This window comes from Ambystoma mexicanum, chromosome 6p, assembly GCF_040938575.1.
Source record: "Ambystoma mexicanum isolate Mex_15411 chromosome 6p, UKY_AmexF1_1, whole genome shotgun sequence".
Classification (NCBI taxonomy): domain Eukaryota; kingdom Metazoa; phylum Chordata; class Amphibia; order Caudata; family Ambystomatidae; genus Ambystoma; species Ambystoma mexicanum.
In genome coordinates this window covers 943698118-943704478 of record NC_090935.1, presented here as the reverse complement: position 1 = coordinate 943704478, position 6361 = coordinate 943698118, and the positions used below count along the sequence as shown (strand labels likewise).

General features: G+C 42.1%; 1 pseudogene; it reads left to right on the top strand.

Moving 5' to 3' along the window:
- The first annotated feature begins 446 nt into the window (after positions 1 to 446).
- On the top strand, positions 447 to 800 carry LOC138510785 (profilin-2 pseudogene; annotated as a pseudogene).
- Positions 801 to 6361: the final 5561 nt, after the last annotated feature.

Below are 6361 nucleotides of genomic sequence, written 5' to 3'. Positions count from 1 at the left end.
TCAGAGAGCCCACACCCGCAGAGAAACCAAACGGCCAACCTGACATCTGACCAGAATGGTCCCACAAGGTTATACCACCTGGTGACGTTATGCATGAAGAGCTCAGGTAATGGGAAAAATGGGAGACCCAGGATGGGGACTGAAGATAACAATTGGAACATTTACACTTATCCCAGTCCACATACGATATCAGGAGTGTATGAGAAGAAAGAGAGTTTTTATTGGGATGCTCATACTCGGCCCAGTCAATATACCATATCGAGAGTGTGATAAGAGCATAAGGAGCGACTGCCCAATCACTCCTGCCGGAGCTTAGACTGCTGCCGGACGTGCCACCCCAGCTGCCGCCCGTGTCCATCACCAGCACCTCCCCCGCCCGCACCGCAGGAGCCCGTCAGCCCAGGGAATCTTAAGGCCAGCGCCGAGAACCCCTCCGCCGCGGGAAGATGTCAGGCTGGCAGGGCTATGTGGATAATCTGATGGCGGACGGCTTCTTCAAAGACATAACGCCATCAGAAATAGATGTGCTAATCGGAAAAGATCGTGAAGGGTTCTTCACAGGTGGTTTGGCTATTGGTGGAAAGAAGTGCTCTGTGATCAGAGATAGTATGTTTATTGACAATGACTGCACAATGGATATCAGGACGAAGAGTCAAGGTGGCAAACCAACATACAATATTTCTGTTGGCAGAGCTGGACGAGCATTGGTTATTATCATGGCAAAAGAAGGTGTCCATGGAGGGCTTCTCAACAAGAAAGCATATGAAATGTCTTCATACCTTTGCAAGCTTGGATGCTAAGCAGCCTTTCCCCATCTACACAGCAACTGTTCATCATCATCCAGTTGTGTTCGCAATGCTATCAGACTGTAAATGGTAGTTACATTTATTATTTACCCATATTTTTCTAATGTCAAAACCATAGTACCCTTTTGTTCATTTGTTCGTTAACCACTTTATGTTACTAAATCCCATGTTTTGCACCATTATTGCAGTAAAACACTAAAGATGAGCTGCATGATATTTTGGGGAGGGCATATGCCAACTCTGGGTATTGCTTTATATTTGCAATTATTGATACTGACAACTAAGACACTTTTTAAAGTGCCGATTGAACAATCTAATTTGATCCATGCCTTTTCAGCACTTGAGCGACTTACGCGGGTCAGTTAGTCTTCCTTTTGCAGAGCATGGTTGGGAGGGAAGTGCATGCATTCTATTTTGTTTTTCATTGATATGCTTTTAATTACACTTTTCATTCAGTGCCTGGTTTATTTAACGTTTCAATACCAATGTTTAATTACTTTTTATAGAGGTGCAATGTCTTGAAAATCATTTTGGTATTCAAATTGAATATTTCTATATGGTCTTAGCACAAATACTAGCTTGTAACATCTGCTTCTTGATTGTCAGTACAACTACAAAACTGCTTTATAGGGTGCAAATACATTTCTTCCTGGGATCATACCCCAACTATCTTGAAATGAGGATCAAATGCCAAAAGTGTATCTTTAAAAATATTGCAGCAGAAATGCCTCATTAATCTATCTACATGTCCATACACTACGTTTTCAGGAAAGGTGTTCCATGTGTAATTAGCCCCAAATGTATAATGTCTGCACAAGTGCCCCTTTCCCAAGCACCTTTTCTGTTCTAGTTTCAAAGGACAATGTATCTGTACATAACTTTTTATGTAGCACTACTTATGCTCCCTGACTTAAGTATAATAATTTCTTACTCACTTACTGTTGTCGCAGTACACTATTGTTTACAGTTGACTTCCAAAGTGGAAAGCTTTTAGCTATCATATAGTAATTACTTGGGAGAAAATTGTAAAGAACGCAGTTAGTAAGGTTGAGTACAGTCTTCTTGCAATTGAAATTTCCAGACTTGTTCTCAGTTAAAACTGGGCAGCAGCTAGAAAAAATACTGAAGCGTGATATTTAAAAATGTAATATTTAAAAAACAAAAAAAGCTAGATCCCTTTTCTGAAAAATAATACGTGGGGTGATTTATAAAACAGACATTTCCAAACACTATTGTTTGGTGAATGTGAACTTCAGTGTCTAAGGGACATTCCATCCTGCATAGCTCTGAACATTGTAATTTTTATCAGCCCCTGATGCTTTTAATGAATTGTTAAAAGCTTTTAGTGTGGAACTTCTAGATCCCATAGCCCAATATAACCATCTGGAGTGTGTCCAGTTTGTTTTTCATAGGACCAATTTTATTTGCAGCTTGGCATTTTATATAAAACTGGTGTCATTTATAAAGAGGGGTAACTACCACCTTAAGCTGTCTACTGGTAGTCGTGACACTAAACTGTCATATTGCTAATTTGTTGGTAATGTACAAAATTGCTGCTTTAATGCCATTGTTTGGATGAAGGCTGGTAGTTGAAATGTAATCTATTCAGATATAATATTGTATTGGATCTGCTGAACCCTGCTGCAGAAACTTGAGTAAACTTTGTTCTAGTCATCTGAAATGTGTATTCACAATGGTCAGTTAAATCACAGTACTTTGCCCATTTAAAAAAACAAAGCGCTGAATTCTGTATACAAAAGAACAAATGGGAGATGGTATTGGTTGGAATAACTGACTTGGCTGTCTTCTGACAACATTTTTAAAATGTATTCTGTGCCATAGTAATAAAGATTAACTTTAAATGTTAATATTCTGAGATGGATTTTAACTGATGATTGAGGGTTGGTTTTTTTTCTAATGGCACTCGTTTAGGGACATTCTAGTATTTGCTTTGTTTGGGCCTTGTGGATTATGTACAGATTTAAGCAAATTCCTGTTGTTAATTTGTCTTTTCCTGCACTTTTGTTACATCTGGGATACGGTATAACTCATTTGATTTTAATATGCATTTCAGAAAATGCCATAAACTATTAAAACACCATGTTTACAGACAGATGAAATAAATGTATTCCAACCAAATATTTTTTTAAAAAAGAGCATAAGGAGCATTACTAGAATGCTCATACTCGTCCCAGTAAAGATAAAGCATCACAAACACATGAAGAGAATAAGAATCACCACTGGAATGCTCTCCTCCTCTCCCCTGCTGACTTCCTGGCTGAATTTGAACCTGCATTGATTACCTGGCCACCCTCTGATTTCGGGCCAAGGTCCCCTCCCCCACCAGTCGCACACCTCCACTGCCTTCCTGGCAACTCCTGCATTTAGTGGCTGTTTTCTGTATCCCTACATTTCCACTACCAGCACTTGACACCTGATGTCTGCACTTACACTTGCACTGGCCACCAGCTGGCCGTATTTACTTATTGTTTATTATTCTTATCCCATGTTCTGCACCCCCCCCTTTCCCATGCACTTGCGCAATCTGAATGACACGTGGCCTAGTAGGATCGTTGTCTGTCTTCCCTCTGTTCCCCCTCCCTTGCCTCATCGCGCCTTGAAACATTTGTATATAGGCGCGTTATAAATGCCACATCATATCATGTCATATCATACCATATCATATCATATCATATCACACTCGTTGCAGTCAAGATGAAAGATTAGGAACAGATGAAGAGACTGAGAATCATTATTTGAATACTCATACTCGTCCCATTCAAGACAGAGTATCAAGAATAATTAAAGAGAGTGAGAAACTTTACTGGAATATTCCTATACAAGGGGGTGAAGAAGAAACAAATGGGCCTCATTGCGAGTTGGGCGGTGCGGTAAAAATGTGGTGGTAATACCGTTATCCTGTATTATGAGTTGGGTGGAAAGTTGGAGGATTCACCGCCAACTCTGAGCTGGAGATAACACTGCTGACTTTCGGCCCATTTTCAGCAGAATTACCCCAGCAGAATTACCACTGCAGTAATTGCTCCAAAAATGCCCCATTGAGTCCAATGAACTCCAAAAAGGGGTACTTACACCGCCACTTGTAATCCGTTGGTAATACTGCCGGACCAAGTGGCAGTAATGGTAGTTGCTTTTTGTGGTATTCCGGCTGATGAACCGCTGGGATACTTTTCTTGATGATGGATCCTTCCTGGAGAAACCTTGTAGTCGCAAGGAACAGGGAGAGGGACTGAGACGCCGAAAAGGGACCAAAGCTGGCCGAGAGAGAGAGTTCGACCATGTAAGTCGGTAGACCCAAACTCCTGCTGTTGGCGACGCCAGCAGCAAAGGGAGAAACAGAACCGTGCATCCATTGCATCCAGGAAAACGGAATCGGAAAGAAAGCTGCACAAAAGTTCCCGCAGCACCACCAGAATCACGGCTGCCTCCAGACACCTGCAGCAAGAGGAAAAGTGGAACCGTGCATCCAGGAATATGGAAGATTTACACGCAGAAGTCTCCTGCAGGATCTACAGAATTGTGGCTGCATCCAGATGCCACAGAAGCTGCAGGTCCCTCGTGGACCAAGATCTAAGGTAAATGGAAGGCCAAAGGGGCTGTGGGGATGTACAGAACATATATACAGGGATGTCATTTAGGGGACGCCAGAGGTCGCAACTGCGACCTCTGAGGTCTCCCTTGCGACCTCTGTGGTCACCCTTGCGACCTCTAGGAAACAAAAGAAAAAAAAAAGAAAACCAATTTTTTTTTTTTGTAATGCAAGCTCATGGGCTGTGGCCAGCACCATATGGCTCTTTAGTTCTGGAGTGGCTGGCTTTCTTGTTAAAGCCCCTTTAAAAAAAAAGAAAAGTAAGAAAAGAAGTGACACAAGTCTAACACTTTCAGCACTGACCCTAAATAAGAAAGATTAGGAATACCAAATGTGTCTTTCTGGAATTCTATACAATAGTTGCTAGACTCATTAAAGGTTTATTTCAGGCACACTTCAGGGGGTGAGTCACTGATTTAGTCTGTTCTTAAATGCCTCAACTCAGCCTTCTGAGGTCGATAAATGAGTACCAACACAGGTTGGGTGATATTGGGTGTATATTTTTTCTATATAAAGCGCTTAAGCGTAAGTGCTATATAATAACACATAATTATCATTTGGTCATGGACGTCTGCTTGCATTCACAGTAATTTGGTAATATGGACCTATACACACTGATCTTAATGATACATATGGCGATCCATTCTTGTATGAAATGTACATCACATTATAGTGATATCGTAACTATATTTTTTGTAGTGTACAATGCTATGTGATAGCACTTCCTGTTTTGTCCTGCGATATCAATTTGGGGTGGGGTCAAATGACATCACTTCCTGTGATGTCACCAGGGGTCAAGGGTCGTGTGATGTCACTTCCGCTACCCCTGGCATTTTGGTGAAATGACGTCCCTGCTTATTTGTGTTAAAGGGTTCTGGCACCCACAGTTAAGAAAGCAATGTGCAATGCACAGGTCTGGGACCCACAATACAAATACCAGTGCTAAAGGATCTGGGACCCTTACAAAAAAGAATAGCATAGCATAACAAGAATACCCAATTTTCTTTGTGACAGTACTTTGAGGGAATGCAACCTAGGGCTGTCAAATTAGAAAGGGTAAAGCAAAGAAACCTGTGAGAGTGAGACATATGACTGCAATACTTGGCAGGAGAGTAAACCATGTCTGCAGGTGAGGTCGACCAACCAGGGTCAGGAGCCCACCACAGCTTGGAAGCGCCTCCAAATTCTTCTTCTTTGTCGCAGTACCTGGTAGAAGGGAACCAGGTCTGCTTACCAGGGTCAGGTACCAACCAAAGACTGGGAGAGCATCTAAGCTATTCTTCATTGCAGTACCTAGTAGAACGTAACCAGGTCTGCCAACCAGGGTTAGGGACCCGATACAGTTTTGGAGAGCATTCAAGCTACTCTTCTTTGTTGGAGTACCTGGTGGAAGGACACCAGGCCTGCCAAGCAGAGACGGAGAAGAAGCCTGGGAAAGGCTGTTTGGGGAAGGGAGACATTTCCCCACCAATTGCTGAACTGTGTTAGCAACTTGAGGAAGGCTGGGGAAGGGAGACAGTCCCTCAGCAATTGATGAACTGTACCAAGAGCCTAAGGAAGGCTGGGCGAAGGAGATATTCCATCCCTGCAACACTTGCCTGAACTTTGAGGAATTTGAAAACCAGGAACTGCCTTTTGTCCAAGGGAAAGGGAGTCATTTCTCTGGACTAAGAAGGTCTTCTTCTGATTCAGTTTAACTTAGAGTGTGAGGGACAGAGTTAGGATTCTGACTCAGGATTGTGGACTTTTTCTTTTGACATCCTGACTGTGACATTTGAATTTTGGTTGAGGCAGGGAAACCCCTCTTAGAGTTAAGGCAAAATATGGTTTTGTTTTAATTTCTCACTTGAATAAAAGTTTATGCCAACCACCATAACCTCTCTGTGTCAGAGTCTTACTTCTGTACCCTTGCAGCATACTGTCAGAGCTTTACCTGCCTGATATG